Source organism: Elgaria multicarinata, chromosome 3, assembly GCF_023053635.1.
Source record: "Elgaria multicarinata webbii isolate HBS135686 ecotype San Diego chromosome 3, rElgMul1.1.pri, whole genome shotgun sequence".
In the NCBI taxonomy this organism is placed as follows: Eukaryota; Metazoa; Chordata; class Lepidosauria; order Squamata; family Anguidae; genus Elgaria; species Elgaria multicarinata.
In genome coordinates this window covers 167,633,673-167,650,968 of record NC_086173.1, presented here as the reverse complement: position 1 = coordinate 167,650,968, position 17,296 = coordinate 167,633,673, and the positions used below count along the sequence as shown (strand labels likewise).

The 17,296-nt window shown below is 44.5% G+C and overlaps 1 pseudogene; it reads left to right on the top strand.

The window, feature by feature from the left end:
* LOC134395762 (zinc finger protein 208-like) overlaps positions 1–16,859 on the top strand; it is a 73,194-nt pseudogene extending 56,335 nt beyond the window's left edge.
* The last annotated feature ends 437 nt before the right edge of the window (positions 16,860–17,296 follow it).

The following is a 17,296-nucleotide window of genomic DNA, read 5'->3' as shown; positions in this document are numbered from 1 at the left end:
TCCAAGGGACAGTGTCCTTTATACTTACCTCAACTTGTTTTGCAGAACCTCAAAGGAAGGGATGCCCCAATTTCCAAGGTCCCACCCCACAAGATTAGTTCTTAATTTGTAGAGCAGGCCCTCCTTGGAGGAGAGTTAAACTAACAGTGCTTTGTTGAAATATACAGTTCCCTACCACAAGACGTAGTGATGGTCACCCATTTGGATAGTTTATCATGGAGGTTAGACAAATTCCTGGAGGAGAAGGCTATCAATGGCTACTAATCGTGATGGCTACATCCTACTTCTAGTATCCTAAGCAGTATGTCATTGAGCACCAGTTGCTGGGGAATATGGGCAGGAGGGTGCTGTTGCGCTCATGTCCTGCTTGTGAGTTCATGGTCAACAGCTGATGGGCCACTGTGGAGAAAGAATGCTGGACTAGATGGACCCTTGTTCTGATCCAGAGCGGCTCTTCTTAGGTTCTTATGATCACAGGAGAAATGATTGGTTTGGGGAAGTTCTGGGGAAGGAGGGGATCCTTCTTCAACCGGTGGCAGAGTCCTTCCCACAGGACACGAATAGCATTTGTAGACACCAAAGTGCTGTGTTTACAGTGGAAGATGCTGGATATCAAGGAATGTCTGGGATAGGGTGACCATGTGAAAAGGAGGACAGGGCTCCTGTATCTTCAACAGTTGCCTAGACAAGGGGATTTCAGCAGGTGTCCTTTGTATATATAGAGAACCTGGTGAAATGCCCTCTTCATCACAACAGTTAAAGGTGCAGGAGCTATACTAAAGAGACCAGATTTAAAAGAGGGCGGGGCACCTGCAGCTTTAACAGTTGTGATAACGAGGAAATTTCACCAGGTTCTCCATATATACAAATGACACCTGCTGAAATTCCCTTGTCTATGTTACTGTTAAAGATACAGGAGCCCTGCCCTCCTTTTCATATGGTCACCCTAGTCTGGGAGGTTCTGTCTTTCCTCCTGGCTGGGTTTTGGAGGGTATTCAAGCGTTTTGTTTATGTCAGGCTTGAACTCTTAGCCCCAAATCACACATCCTTATGGGCTCCCCTGACTAAGACACAAATGCAGCCCTTGGCCTTCACCTGACCCATTTCTTTCCTTCACTAATCCCTCTTCTCTGTCTGGGTCCTCCCTCTGTTCCAGGTGCAGGAGAAGTTCACCAAAACACCCACAGATTTCCTTGAGGCAGAGAAGGCTCCATCAGGCACCACACAGAGGCCGCTTGATGGGTGGATCTTGCAGGAGGGTGACGGAGGACCCTCCTCACTGGGTAAGGATTAGTGGACATATTTCCCCATGGTCTCCCTCCCATAATTATGCCTGAGCTGCTTTCATGGTCTTCTTGAATTTGATTTTGCAGGAGGAGAGAAACTCTTTTTCTCTAGATACTCAAAAAAGAGATGTTCTTGAGTAATGTGGACAAACACGTATTCCAATAAAACAATGAAAATGGAAATGCTGAAGAATGTTGACTTATCTCCCCTCCTTCATTGGTTTCCTCACAGGGAGTGGAAGGACCCACAGAGAGAGTGAACTGATCCTGGGGTGTCCTTCTAGGCCTCCTTCGCTTGGTGATGGAGCGGAAGCGGTTTCTGCACAGCCTGGGCAGGTAGGGGAGTCCTGGGGGGCCTCTGTTCCCTGCACATCCTGGAAGAACCTGCTCCTCTCCCTTTGCTCCTTTCCAAGATGGTGGCTAGCTTTAAAAGTCACTCATGAAGCTCTGGATCCTGCAGGAGAAACCTCCAGCAATCTCACCTTTATTGCGTTCGGGGATTGCAACATTATGTGAAAGAAGAACATCATTTCCTCTTCTTCTTTCAGGGTCTGGTGACCTTTGAGGAGGTGGCTGTGCATTTCTCAGAGGAGGAGTGGGCTCTGCTGGACCCAGGCCAAAGGACTCTGCACAAGGAAGTCATGGAGGAGAATCGTGGGATCATGGCCTCTCTGGGTAAGGAATGGGATTCCTCTGGGTAGGGCTCCCTCTTTGCCTTCTTAATATATCCTAGAAAGTGGAATTGCAGCTCTTCTTTGTTTGTGTCAGTGCATAATAAAGATGTCATTGAGGACAACAATGCCTGGGCCTTGTTCCTGGGATACTCGAGTGCAGAGAAAGCTCACCAGGTGATGTACATGAAGCCTTGGGTTGAAGGTACTGCACTGATTGCCTGTTCGCTACTGTGTCAAATTCAAGGTTGTTGCTAGTATCTAAAGCCCTAAAGAACTTGGGAACTGCAAAACTGAGAATCTGCATTCTCCTCTATAGACCTATTCAGTTCTTGAGGTCATCTGGTGAGGTGGTGCCACATGCTTTTGAGGTCTGCTTCGTGATTGTTTAGCTTGGTAGTGTCCATGGTGTGGTCACAGAATCATGGCATATTTGACTTGGAAGGGGCCTATAAGGCCATCAAGTCCAACTTCTTGCTCAATGCAGGAATTCACTTTAAAGCATGCTTGACAGATGGTTGTCCAGCTGCACCTTGAAGGCCTCTAGCGTGGGAGAGCCCACTACGTCAAATCTGGGATAACAGAAAAGAGATCTTGGCCTTCCTGTGTGTCCTCATAGAATCATAGAATAGTATATTTGGAAGCGGCCTATCAGGCCATCGAGTCCAACCCCCTGCTCATTTCAGGAATCCACCCTAAAGCATCCCTGACAGATGGTTATCCAGCTGCCTCTTGAATGCCTCTAGTGTGGGGAGCCCACAACCTCCCTAGGTAACTGGTTCCATTTGTCGTACTGCTCTAACAGTCAGGTAGTTTTTCCTGATGTCCAACTGGAATCTGGCTTCCTGTAACTTGAGCCCGTTATTCCGTGTCCTGCAATCTGGGAGGATTGATAAGAGATCCTGGCCCTCCTCTGTGTGACAACCTTTCAAGTCATTGAAGAGTGCTATCATGTCTCCCCTCAATGTTCTCTTCTCCAGGTTAACATGCCCAGTTCTTTCAGTCTCTCTTCATAGGGCTTTGTTTCCAGACCCCTGACCATCCTGGTTGCCCTCCTTTGCACATGCTCCAGCTTGTCTGCGTCCTCCTTTTATTGTGGAGCCCAGAACTGGATGCAATGCTCTAGATGAGGCCTAACCAGGGCAGAATAGAAAAGAACCAGTACCTCACATGATTTGGAAGCTAGTCTTCTGTTAATGCAGCCCAAAATAGCATTTGCCTTTCTTGCAGCCGTTTCGCACTGTTGGCTCTTATTCAGCTTGTGATCTACAACAATTCCAAGATCCTTCTCGTTTGTAGTATTGCTGAGCCAAGTATCCCCCATTTTGTAACTGTATGTATCCCCCATTTCCTAGATGTAGAACTTGGCATTTATCCCTATTAAATTTCATTCTGTTGTTTTCAGCCCAGCACTCCAGCCTATCAAGATCACTTTGAAGTTTGTGTCTGTCTTCCAGGGTATCAGCTATCCCACCCAATTTTGTGTCATCTGCAAATTTGATAAGCGTTCCCTGCACCTCCTCATCCAAATCATTAATAACAATGTTGAAGAGCACTGGGCCCTCTCCTTATTTTGAGAAGGTTCCATTGATAAGCATTCTTTGCGTCCGATTCTGTAGCCAACTGTGAATCCATGTAATAGTTGTTCTATCTAGCCCACTTTTAGCTAGTTTGTTAATCAGAATGTCATGTGGTACTTTGTCAAAAGCTTTGCTGAAGTCAAGATATATGACATCCACAGCATTCCCACAGTCCACAAGGGAGGTTACCCGTTCAAAAAATGAGATCAAATTTGTCTGACAGGACTTGTTCCCGACAAATCCATGTTGACTTATAGTAATCACTTCCTTTTTTTCAAGGTGCTTTCAGAATGACTTTTCTATAATCTGCTCCAGAATTTTCCCAGGGATGGATGTCAGACTGACTGGTCTGTAGTTCCCAGGTTCCTCCTTTTTGCCCTTTTGGAAGATAGGGACAACGTTAGCCCTCCTCCAGTCGTCCGGCACCTCACCTGTTTCCCTGATTTCGCAAAGATAATGGACAGCAGTTCTGAGAGTTCCTCTGCTAGCTGCTTTATTACTCTAGGATTCAGATCATCGGGCCCTGGAGATTTGAACTCATTCAAGGAAATTAGATGTTCCTTGACCATTTGTTTATCAATCGCAAACTGCAATCCTTCCCCTTCAACTTCTGCTTCACTTTTTCCAGGGGGGTTGTCATAGACCCACTTTTGGGAGAAGACTGAGCCAAAGTAGGAATTGAGCACTTCAGCCTTTTCTTTGCCATCTGTTATCAATTTGCCATCCTCATTAAGCAGTTGAACCACCATTTCTTTCCTCTGCCTTTTACTACTCACGTATCTGAAGAAAGCCTTTTTATTGCTTTTAGCATCCCTCACTAATCTCAGCTCATTCTCAGCTTTAGCCTTCCTGATGCCATTTCGGCACTTCTGCCCCACCTGTCTGTACTCTTCTTTTGTAGCCTGGCCTTCCTTCCACTTCCTATATGTATCCTTTTTCGTTTTTAGGTCATCTCTAAGGTTTTTGTGGAGCCACATTGGTTTCCTCTGTTGTCTTCAATCTTTTCTCCTTGTTAGAATTGTTTGTAATTGTGCCTTTAAAATTTCCTTTTTTAAATACTCCCACCCATCCTGCACTCCTTTTCTCTTTAGGCTCACTTGCCATAGGACCTTACTTATCATATTTCTGAGTTTATTAAAAACAGCTTTCCTAAAATCCAGAGTACGTGTATGGCTACACTCAGCTTTTGCTTCGTTTATAATCAAGAATTCAAGTATGATGTGGTCACTTTCCCCCAGAGTTCCTGTAACTGCCATTTTATCCACTAAGTCATCCCTATTGGTCAATATCAAGTCAAGGATTGCCGATCCTCTAGTTCCTTCCTCCACTTTCTGTAGGAGAAAGTTATCACCCATACATGTCAGGAATTTCTTTGAAGGAACGCTTTTGGCAGTATTGGTCTCCCAATAGATATCAGGGTAATTGAAGTCCCCCATCACTACTACATTAGGCTTCCTTGAAACACTGGCATTTTGTTTCTCAAAAGTTTCATCCTCATCTTCTCCTTGATTGGGTGGTCAGTACTAGAACTAGTTTGTGGTGGTTTTCAGTATCTCCCATCTCTCTTGAATTCTGTTGTCCTTCCTAATTTCCAGCTATGGGATCTGACACAAGCTTTCTCTGAGCTTTTTGAAGGTGCCTTCCCTGAAGTCCAATGCCCATGCCAACTAAGGTTCGTTTTCAGAGTGCTCATTATCATGGATCCAAAGATGACGTGGTCATCAAAGAACTCACACAGTACAGTCATTCCACAGCCGTACTGAAGGCGCATGCATTCGCCCCAAGTACGACCCCAAAACGATAGTGTGCACTACAGCCAGAAGAGACGGAGGAGGAGACAGCTGGGGAATCCGGGCGCGTCCTGCTCTGGGCTCCACATTTCAAGCTGGAGCATCATCAGAGTTGTGCAACCAGGATGATCAGGGGTCTGGAAACAAAGCGCTATGAATAGAGACTGAAAGAACTGGGCAAGTTTCACCTGGAGAAGATAAGATTGAGTGGAGACATGAAAAAACTCTGCAAAGACTTGGAAGGTTGTAACACAGAGGAGGGCCAGGATCTCTTCTCGATCCTCCCAAAGTGCAGGACATGGAATAATGGGCTCATGTTACAGGAAGCCAGATTCCAGCTGGACATCAGGAAAAACTTCCTGACTGTTAGAGCAGTACGACAAATGGAACCAGTAACCGAGGGAGGTGGTGGGCTCTCGCACAGTACAGACCTTCAAGAGGCAGCTAGACAACCATCTGTCAGGGATGCTTTAAGGTGGATTTTTGCATTGAGAAGGGGGTTGGACTTGATGGTCTTATAGGCCCCTTCCAGCTCCACTATTCTTTGATTCTATGAACCCTGCTCTGGACAGTTTGCTTTCCATTTTGTGATACAACAAGACAGCAGGACAAACTTCATTTTGAAATATAGGTCTGTAAAACACAATACTACAACTGAATGAGATGGTCTAGGATGCCATGATGGAGGGTTTCCATAGCCCCTGAGACATTGAAAAGAACCATTAGGGTTGAATTGCCACTGTCCAGTCCTGAGTTATATAATCAGCTCGGACAAAATGGCAGATTTTAAGTGCCTTTTGTTTTTACAGTATTTTATGTTGTTCATTTATTGTTTGAGCTACTTTGAAAGAGTTATTATATACAAAGGAAAGTACTGTATACCACTCTAGTTGTTAGTTTGATTGAGCATCGATTGAACCGCCCAGAGATCTTCGGCTAATGGGGGGTGTATAGATGCAATAAATGAATAAATCATTAGAGGGTTTTTAATATATTTGGAAGGATCTGCCTCTCCACTTTTTATCCTATTAATCAAAGCAGCAAACAATTTCGTTTGTTCCCTGGTTTGTAGAGGTTTTATGTTTTTATTCTTTCAGGTCATTGCACGATCAGTAACAAAACTGGCAGGCACCAGAAAAAGAAAAGTGAAGGTCTTTTTGAACGAAGTAATAGGAATGCCCACAGTGGGAAGACACAGAGGAAAAGCTTTCAGTATGTAAAGACTCAGAATATTCACCTTACCAAATGTCAACGGCTTCACACAGAAGACAGAAGATTAACATGCTTGGAGAGTGAAAATCAATTCAGTTCCAACTCAGAACTTAACCGACGTCAAAGAATTCACTCAGGCAAAAAGCCCTATGAATGCCTAGAGTGTGGAAAGAGCTTTGCTCGCAGGACAAACCTTAAGCTGCATCAAAGAACTCACACAGGGGAGAAGCCCTACAAATGCCCAGAGTGTAGAAAAAGCTTTGCTCGCAGCACAGACTTTAAGCTGCATCAAAGAATTCATACAGGTGAGAAGCCCTATAAATGCGTAGAGTGCGGAGAAAGCTTTGCTCAAAGCACAAGCCTTAAGCTGCATCAAAGAACTCACACTGGTGTGAAGCCCTATAAGTGCTTAGAGTGTGGAAAGAGCTTTGCTTGCAGCACAGAACTTAAGCTGCATCAAAGAACTCACACAGGGGAGAAGCCCTACAAATGCCTAGAGTGCGGAAAGAGCTTTGCTCGCAGCTCAGATTGTAAGAAACATCAAAGAACTCACACTGGTGAGAAGCCCTATAAGTGCCTAGCGTGCAGAAAGAGCTTTACTTGCAGTACAAACCTTAAGCTGCATCAAAGAACTCATACAGGGGAAAAGCCCTATGAATGCGTAGAGTGCGGAGATAGCTTTGCTTACAGGACAAGCCTTAAGCTGCATCAAACAACTCACACTGGCGAGAAGCCCTATAAATGCCTAGAGTGCGGAAAGACCTTTGCTTTCAGCACACACCTTAAGCTGCATCGAAGAACTCACACTGGTGAGAAACCCTACAAATGCCTAGAGTGCGGAAAGTGCTTTGCTTGCAGCACAGATTGTAAGAGACATCAAAGGACTCACACAGGGGAGAAGCCCTATCAATGCCTTGAGTGCAGAAAGAGCTTTGCTTGCAGCACAGATTGTAAGAAACATCAAAGGACTCACACAGGGGAGAAGCCCTACAAATGCCTAGAATGCGGAAAGAGCTTTGCTCAGAGTGGCCACCTTAACCAACATCAAAGAATTCATACAGGGGAGAAGCCCTACGAATGCCTGGAGTGTGGAAAGACCTTTGCTTCCTGCACAAACCTTAAGAACCATCAAAGAATTCACACAGGGGAGAAGCCCTATGAATGCCTGGAGTGCGGAAAGACCTTTGCTTCCTGCACAAACCTTAAGAACCATCAAAGAATTCACACAGGGGAGAAGCCCTATGAATGCCTGGAGTGCGGAAAGACCTTTGCTTGCAGCACAAACCTTAAGAAACATCAAAAAATTCACATGAAGCAGAAGCCTTAGAAGTGCTCAGAGGTTGGAAAGCAATTGTTGTTTTGAAATGGATACTGTTGTTTTTATGTTTTTGATGGTTTTAAAATTTTGTATACTTTTCAATATTTACTGTTTTTAACTTTTGTAAACCGCCCTGAGAGCTTCGGCTGCGGGGTGGTATATCAATTTAATAAATAAATAAAATTCAATCACAGATTGCACGTTTCCTCTTGTGAAATGATCCATTCAGATGAGAAGCGATATGAATCCATTGTATGTGGAAAGTGCTTTTTATCGCTTCAAAGAATTCACAAAGGAGAAAAGCTCTTTCAGTGCTCCTGATTGTGGATTCCAAGACCTACTTTTGATTTTGTTTTTGCTCCAAGTGGTGAGAGGGGCAGCCTGAGGATTGTTGAGTCCAAGTAACCCCATTGTCATGGTCAGATCATTTTCTGGTGAGCTTTGAACACTTGGCGCTACTTCCCCACTGGACTGATTGAATCCAACAGATTTCTGAATGCTCTTGGGGATTCCCCTAGTGGAGAGAGAATCATAGAATCATAGAATAGCAGAGTTGGAAGGGGCCTACAAGGCCATCGAGTCCAACCCCCTGCTCAATGCAGGAATCCACCCTAAAGCATCCCTGACAGATGGTTGTCCAGCTGCCTCTTGAATGCCTCTAGTGTGGGAGAGCCCACAACCTCCCTAGGTAGCTGATTCCATTGTCGCACTGCTCTAACAGTCAGGAAGTTTTTCCTGATGTCCAGCCGGAATCTGGCTTCCTTTAACTTGAGTCCGTTATTCCGTGTCCTGCACTCTGGGAGGATCGAGAAGAGATCCTGGCCCTCCTCTGTGTGACAACCTTTTAAGTATTTGAAGAGTGCTATCATGTCTCCCCTCAATCTTCTCTTCTCCAGGCTAAACATGCCCAGTTCTTTCAGTCTCTCTTCATAGGGCTTTGTTTCTAGACCTCTGATCATCCTGGTTGCCCTCTTCTGAACACGCTCCAGCTTGTCTGCGTCCTTCTTGAATTGTGGAGCCCAGAACTGGACGCAATACTCTAGATGAGGCCTAACCAGGGCCGAATAGAGAGGAACCAGTACCTCACGTGATTTGGAAGCTATACTTCTATTAATGCAGCCCAAAATAGCATTGGCCTTTCTTGCAGCCATATCGCACTGTTGTCTCATATTCAGCTTGTGATCTACAACAATTCCAAGATCTTTCTCGTTTGTAGTATTGCTGAGCCAAGTGTCCCCCATCTTGTAACTGTGCATTTGGTTTCTATTCCCTAGAGCTGGTGATCCAACTGAGGCCCTCATGTCACTGGGGAACAGTGAGATGCAGAGGACCATCGATGTGATTGCCCCTGAGTGCCCTCTCCAGCCCTGTAGATCCTGCCCTGTCCCTTGGTATTCTGGGCAGCTGCAGGCGATGTAATACCTTGTGCAGGAGCTAGCATGCAAATGGTGTAAGACCCGAAGCGAAGGCGACTGAATATGCGCTAGAGCATGTAATCATCCATATTCCGTCGCAGTGTGGGCACCAAAGAAGGCTTATCCTGCTGTCTCTGTTGTGTCCTTGGGTTGCCGTCCAGGGGAACTCTTCTGGGTTGTCTGTGGAGCCCTAGGTAACTGGTTCCATTTGTTGTACTGCATTTGGTTCATAGAATCAAAGAATAGTGGAGCTGGAAGGGGCCTATAAGACCATCAAGTCCAACCCCCTTCTCAATGCAAAAATCCACCTTAAAGCATCCCTGACAGATGGTTGTCTAGCTGCCTCTTGAAGGTCTGTACTGTGCGAGAGCCCACCACCTCCCTCGGTTACTGGTTCCATTTGTCGTACTGCTCTAACAGTCAGGAAGTTTCTCCTGATTTCCAGCTGGAATCTGGCTTCCTGTAACTTGAGCCTGTTATTCCGTGTCATGCACTCTGAGAAGAGATCCTGCCCCTCCTCTGTGTGATAACGTTTTAAGTATTTGAAGAGTGCTATCATGTCTCCCCTCAATCTTCTCCAGTCTAAACATGCCCAGTTCTTTCAGTCTCTCTTCATAGGGCTTTGTTTCCAGACCCCTGATCATCCTGGTTGCCCTGCTCTGAACAAGGTCTGCGTCCTTCTTGAAATGTGGTGCCCAGAACTATTTGGACACTATACTTCTATTAATGCAGCCCAAAATAGCATTTGGACTTTTTGCAGCAAAATCACACTGTCGGCTCATATTCAGCTTGTGATCTACAACAATTCCAAGATCCTTCTCGTTTGTAGTGGTGCTGTGCCAAGTATCCCCCATCTTGTACCTGTGCATTTGGTTTCTTTTTCCTAGGTTTTGAACTTGGCATTTATCCTTATTAAATTTCATTCTGTTATTTTCAGCCCAGCGCTCCAGCCTATCAAGATCACTTTGAAGTTCTACCGTATTGTCACCTATATAAAAATCCCAGGGAGGGATTCCTGGGGTGGATTTTGGCATCCTTACAGGGGGAAAGTTCCTATGTTAAATAGTTGCTTGGTTTTTTTCCGATTGTGACTGTTATGCTACACACAAAATAGCTTTGTTTGCTAAAGCCGCCAGACATATCCGTGCAATTATTATTATTATTATTTATTTATTTATATAGCACCATCAATGTACATGGTGCTGTACAGAGTAAAACAGTAAATAGCAAGACCCTGTCGCATAGGCTTACCCTCTAATAAAATCATAATAAAACAATAAGGAGGGGAAGAGAATGCAAACAGGCACAGGGTAGGGTAAAACTAACAGTATAAAGTCAGAACAAAATCAAGTTTTAAAAGCTTTAGGAAAAAGAAAAGTTTTTAGCTGAGCTTTAAAAGCTGCGGTTGAACTTGTAGTTCTCAAATGTTCTGGAAGAGCGTTCCAGGCATAAGGGGCAGCAGAAGAAAATGGACGAAGCCGAGCAAGGGAAGTAGAGACCCTTGGGCAGGCGAGAAACATGGCATCAGAGGAGCGAAGAGCACAAGCGGGGCAATAGTGTGAGAGGAGAGATAGGAAGGAGCTAGACAGTGAAAAGCTTTGTAGGTCAACAGGAGAAGTTTATATTGGATTCTGAAGTGTATTGGAAGCCAATAAAGAGATTTCAGAAGCGGAGTAACATGGTCAGAGCGGCAAGCCAAGAAGATGATCTTAGTAGCAGAGTGGTGAACAGAAACCAACAGACTGATGTGAGAAGAAGGAAGGCCAGTGAGAAGAAGGTTGCAGTAGTCCAACAGAGAAATAACCAATGCATGAACAAGAGTCTTGGCAGAAGAGACAGACAAAAATGATCGAATCCTGGCAATATTATACAGGAAAAAACGACAGGATTTAGCTACTGCCTCAATATGAGGAATAAAGGAGAGCGAGGAATTAAATATAAAGACAAGGCTACGAGCTTCCTTGACTGGAGTAAGTGTAACATCATTGACAGTAAGAGAGAATGAGAGATGAGGAGAAGGTTTAGGAGGAAAAACAAGCAATTCAGCTTTGCCATATTAAGTTTCAAACGACGATGAAGCAACCAAGCTGAGATATCTGAGAGACATGGCGAGATACGATCGTGAACATCAGGAGAAAGATCCGGAGAAGAAAGATATAATTGTGTATCATCGGCATACAGATGATATTGGAGGCCATGAGATTGAATAAGATTACCCAAGGGCAACATGTATAAAGAAAACAACAGCGGACCAAGCACCGAGCCTTGCGGAACCCCTACAGAAAGGGGAAAAGAAGAAGACAAGCTGCCATTAGCCAACACGCTGAAAGAGCGACCCGCTAGATAGGAGGCAAACCAGTTATAGACAGAGCCACAAAATCCAAGGTCATGAAGGGAATCTAAAAGAAGATCGTGATCAACTGTGTCAATGGCTGCAGTTAGATCAAGGAGAATAAGAACGGAATAATGGCCTTTAGACTTGGCAGTAAGAAGATCATTGGTAATCTTAGTAAGGGCTGTTTCAGTGGAATGCAAAGGACGGAATCCAGATTGAAAAGGATACAAAGTTACTAGAAAGAAAATCAAGACAACGAGAGTAGACCACACGCACCAGGATCTTTGAAACAAACGGCAACAAAGAGACAGGTCGGTAGTTAGACAGAGATAGCCTATCAAGAGTAGGTTTCTTGAGAATAGGAGAGACTGTAGCATGTTTAAAAGCAGAAGGAAATGAACCAGAGGACAGAGAATCACTCTGAATGCTATTGCAGTGGACTGTGCAGGCGATTCACTAATTTGATTTCGGTCATTGTATGGTGTTATTCTGTGACTGCATGGTCTATCAAGATGTTCTCTTTGTAGTCGCTATTAGTTAAATACAATAACATTTATTTATTTATTTATTTATTTATTAATAACATTTCTATACCGCCAAATAGACGCAGCTCTCTGGGCAGTTCACAAAAATTAAAAACATTCAAAGTATAAAACAGTTTTGTTGTTTATTCGTTCAGTCGCTTCTGACTCTTCGTGACTTCATGGACCAGCCCATACAATATAAAAGCTCAACGAGATAAAACCAGCAGCAATGCAAAATTACAAATTTAAAACACCAAGGTCAAATTTATTTATAGACTGTTAAAAGGCTGGGAGAATAAAAAGGTCTTCACCTGGCGTCTAAAAGCATATAATGTAGGTGCCAAGTGAACCTCCTTAGTTAGGTCATTCCACAGCTGTACTGAAGGCGCATGCATTCGCCCCAAGTACGACCCCAAAACGATAGTGTGCACTACAGCCAGAAGAGACGGAGGAGGCGGCGGCTGGGGAATCTGGGCGCGTCCAGTTCTGGGCTCCACATTTCTAGCTCGAGCATCTTCAGAGTTGTGCAACCAGGATGATCAGGGGTCTGGAAACAAAGCCCTATGAATAGAGACTGAACGAACTGGGCAAGTTTCGCCTGGAGAAGAGAAGATTGAGGGGAGACATGAAAAAACTCTTCAAAGACTTGGAAGGTTGTAACAAAGAGGAGGGCCAGGATCTCTTCTCGATCCTCCCAAAGTGCAGGACATGGAATAATGGGCTCATGTTACAGGAAGCCAGACTCTGGCTGGACATCAGGAATGGACATCAGGAAAAACTTCCTGACTGTAAGAGCAGTATGACAATGGTACCAGTAACCTAGGGAGGTGGTGGGCTCTCCCACAGTAGAGACCTTTAAGAGGCAGCTAGACAACCATCTGTCAGGGATGCTTTAAGGTGGATTTTTGCATTGAGAAGGGGGTTGGACTCAATGGCCTTCTAGGCCCCTTCCAGCTCCACTATTCTTTGATTCTATGAACCCTGCTCTGGACAGTTTGCTTTCCATTTTGTGATACAACAAGACAGCAGGACAAACTTCATTTTGAAATATAGGTCTGTAAAACACAATACTACAACCGAATGAGATGGTCTAGGAGGATGCCATGATGGAGGGTTTCCATAGCCCCTGAGACATTCAGAAGAACCATTAGGGTTGAATTGCCACTGTCCAGTCCTGAGTTATATAATCAGCTAGGACAAAATGGCAGATTTTAAGTGCCTTTTGTTTTTACAGTATTTTATGTTGTTCATTTATTGTTTGAGCTACTTTGAAAGAGTTATTATATACAAAGGAAAGCACTGTATGCCACTCTAATTGTTAGTTTGATTGAGCATCGATTGAACCGCCCAGAGAACTTGACCTCCTTGACCCTTGACCTCCTCTGGCAGGGACTGACAAATCTCGTTTATATGAATGTTGAAGACACATCTGGTCCTGGAAACTTGGGGTTGTGCCCTCAGTATTTGAGTCTCCTCCTCGTGGGTTGCACGTCCCTCTTTCAATCTCTTCTCCATGTCCGCTTTGAGTTTCAGCTTCTCAGAGAGCTCCCAGGGCAGCCAAACTGGATTATTTCAATGTCCCCTGTATTTTTTCTTCTCATGAAATAGTTTGTGGTTTTCAGTATCTCCTATCTCTCTTGAATTCTGTTGTCCTTCCTAATTTCCAGCTATGGGATCTGACACAAGCTTTCTCTGAGCTTTTTGAAGTTGCCTTCCCTAAAGTCCAATGCCCATGCCAACTAAGGTTCGTTTTCAGAGTGCTCATTATCATGGATCCAAAGATGACGTGGTCACTTTTTCCCAAAGTTCCTCCCACTTTCACTTCCATCCACCCATTTGTCCTTATTGGTTTTGATTAAGTCCAGGACAGCTGCTCCCCTTTATGCTTCTTCCATAAAGAGAGATGAAGTGGTCAGCAAGACAAGTTTAAAAATGCAAGAAAATTGTGTGGGACAGCTAATACCCTGGAAGACAGCAACAAACTTCAAAGTGATCTTGATAGGCTGGAGTGCTGCTGGGCTGAAATCAACAGAATGAAATTTAATAGGGATAAATGCCAAGTTCTACATTTAGGAAATAGAAACCAAATGCACAGATACAAGATGGGGGATACTTGGCTCAGCAATACTACAAACGAGAAGGATCTTGGAATTGTTGTAGATCGCAAGCTGAATATGAGCCAACAGTGCGATACGGCTGCAAGAAAGGCAAATGCTATTTTGGGCTGCATTAACAGATCGTGTGGCACAGAGTGGTAAGTGGCAATTACTGCTGCCAAATCTCTCCCCACTGCCTGAGTTCGATCCCAGTGGCAGTGCCGTCTTAACAGCATTATAGGCCCCCAGTCAAAGCAGTGCTCTCGGCCAACCCACCCCACCCTATGCAATGCTTCAGGGTTCATCACATCCTCTTCATTTTTTTTGGGGGGGGGGAGTTGAAATCAAGAAAAAAAAAGAGAGTGATTCTTCCCACCCACTCCTTCTCCGATGGCGATCCGCACAGCCAGTTGCCTAGCACGAGGGACCAGATCCCTGCAAAGTATGTGTAGGGGAGAGCACGCTCCATCTCCAATCTCCCCCCACCCTTCCCAAAAAGAAAACCCCAAAGTGAACTTCAAAGCATGGGGACCCTGTGCTCGTGGGGGCCCCGGGCAACTGCCCAGCATGTCCATGTGTTAAGAAGGCACTGCTTAGCGGAAGCTGGTTCCCAGGCAGCCAGCTCAGATCGACTCAGCCTTCCATCCTTCCAGGGTCGTTAAATGAGTACCCAGCTAGCTGGGGGAAAGGTAACTGTGACTGGGGAAGGCAATGGCAAACCACCCCGCTACAAAGTCTGCCAAGAAAACGTCAGTGAAAGCAGGCATCCCTCTAGGAGTCCGGAATGACTCAAGTGCTGGCACGAGAGGTTCCTTACCTAATAGAAGTATAGCTTCCAAATCACGTGAGGTACTGGTTCCTCTCTATTCAGCCCTGGTTAGGCCTCATCTAGAGTATTGCGTCCAGTTCTAGGCTTCAAAATTCAAGAAAGACGCAGACAAGCTGGAGCGTCTTCAGAAGAGGGCAACGAGGATGATCAGGGATCTGGAAAAAAAGCCCTATGAAGAGAGACTGAAAGAACTGGGCATGTTTAGCCTGGAGAAGAGAAGATTGAGGGGAGACATGAGAGCACTCTTCAAATACTTAAAAGGTTGTCACACAGAGGAGGGCCAGGGTCTCTTCTTGATCCTCCCAGAGTGCAGGACACGGAATAACGGGCTCAAGTGACAGGAAGCCAGATTCCGGCTGGACTTAAGGAAAAACTTCCTGAATGTTAGAGCAGTATGACAGTGGTACCAGTTACCTACGGAGGTTGTGGGCTCTCCCACACAAGAGACCTTCAAGAGACAGATGGACAACCATCTGTCAGGGATGCTTTAAGGTGGATTCCTGCATTGAGCAGGGGGTTGGACTTGATGGTCTTATAGGCCCCTTCCAGCTCCACTATTCTTTGATTCTATGAACCCTGCTCTGGACAGTTTGCTTTCCATTTTGTGATACAACAAGAAAACAGGACAAACTTCATTTTGAAATATAGGTCTGTAAAACACAATACAACAACCCAGAGAGAAGATCTAGAAGGATGCTATGATGAAGGGTTTCCATAGCCCCTGAGACATTCAAAAGAACCATTGGGGTTGAATTGCCACTGTCCACTCCTCAGTTAAATAATCGGCTAGGACAAAATGGCTGATTTTAAGTGCCTTTTGTTTTTACAGTATTTTATGTTGTTCATTTATTGTTTGAGCTACTTTGAAAGAGTTATTATATACAAAGGAAAGTACTGTATGCCACTCTAGTTGTTAGTTCGATTGAGCATCGATTGAACCGCCCAGAGAACTTCGGCTATTGGGGGGTATAGAGATGCAATAAATAAATAAATCATCAGAGGGTTTTTAATATATCTGGTAGGATATGCCTCTCCACTTTTTATCTTGTTAATCAAATCAGCAAACTATTTTGTTTGTTCCCTGTTTCGTAGAGGATTTCTGTTTTTATTCTTTCAGGTCATTGCACGATCAGCAACAAAACTGGCAGGCACCAGAAAAAGAAAAGTGAAAATCTTTTTGAACAAAGTAATAGGAATTCCCAAGGTGGGAAGACACAGAGGAAACGCTCTCAGTATACAAAGATTCAGAAGATTCACCTTACCGAATGTCAACGGTTTCACAGAGAAGACAGAAGATTAAAATGCTTGGAGGGTGAAAAGCAATTCAGTTCCAACTCAGAACTTAACCAACATCGAAGAATTCATTCAGGCAAAAAGTCCTATGAATGCCTAGAGTGTGGAAAGAGCTTTGCTTGCAGCACGAGTCTTAAGTTGCATCAAAGAACTCACACAGGGGAGAAGCCCTATAAATGCCTAGAGTGCGGAAAGAGCTTTGCTTGCAGCACAAACCTTAAGCTGCATCAAAGAACTCACACTGGCGAGAAGCCCTATAAATGCCTAGAGTGCGTAGAGAGCTTTGTTTGCAGCACACGCCTTAAGCTGCATCAAAGAATTCATACAGGGAAGAAGCCCTATAAATGCCTAGAGTGCGGAAAGAGTTTCGGTCAGAGTGGCCACCTCAATCAACATCAAAGAATTCACACAGGGGAGAAGCCCTATGAATGCCTGGAGTGCGGAAAGAACTTTGCTTGCAGCACAAACCTTAAGAAACATCAAAGAATTCACACGAAGCAGAAGCCTTAGAAGTGCTCAGATGTTGGAAAGCAAGTGTTGTTTTGAAATGGATACTGTTGTTTTTATGTTTCTGATGGTTTTGCAAACCGCCCTGAGAGCTTCTGCTATGGGGTGGTATATAAATTTAATAAATAAATAAAATTCAATCACAGATTACACACTCTCTCTTGTGCAATGATCCATTCAGATGAGAAGCGATATGAATCCATTGTATGTGGAAAGCGCTTTTTATCGCTTCAAAGAATTCACACAGGAGAAAAGCTCTTTCAGTACTCCTGAATGTGGAGTCCAGGACCTCCTCTTGATTTTGTTTTTGCTCCAAGTGGTGAGAGGGGCAGCCTGAGGATTGGTGGGGTCCAAGTAACCACATTGTCATGGTCAGATCATTTTCTGGTGAGCTTTGAACCTTTGACGTTACTTCCCCACTGGACTGATGGAATCCAACA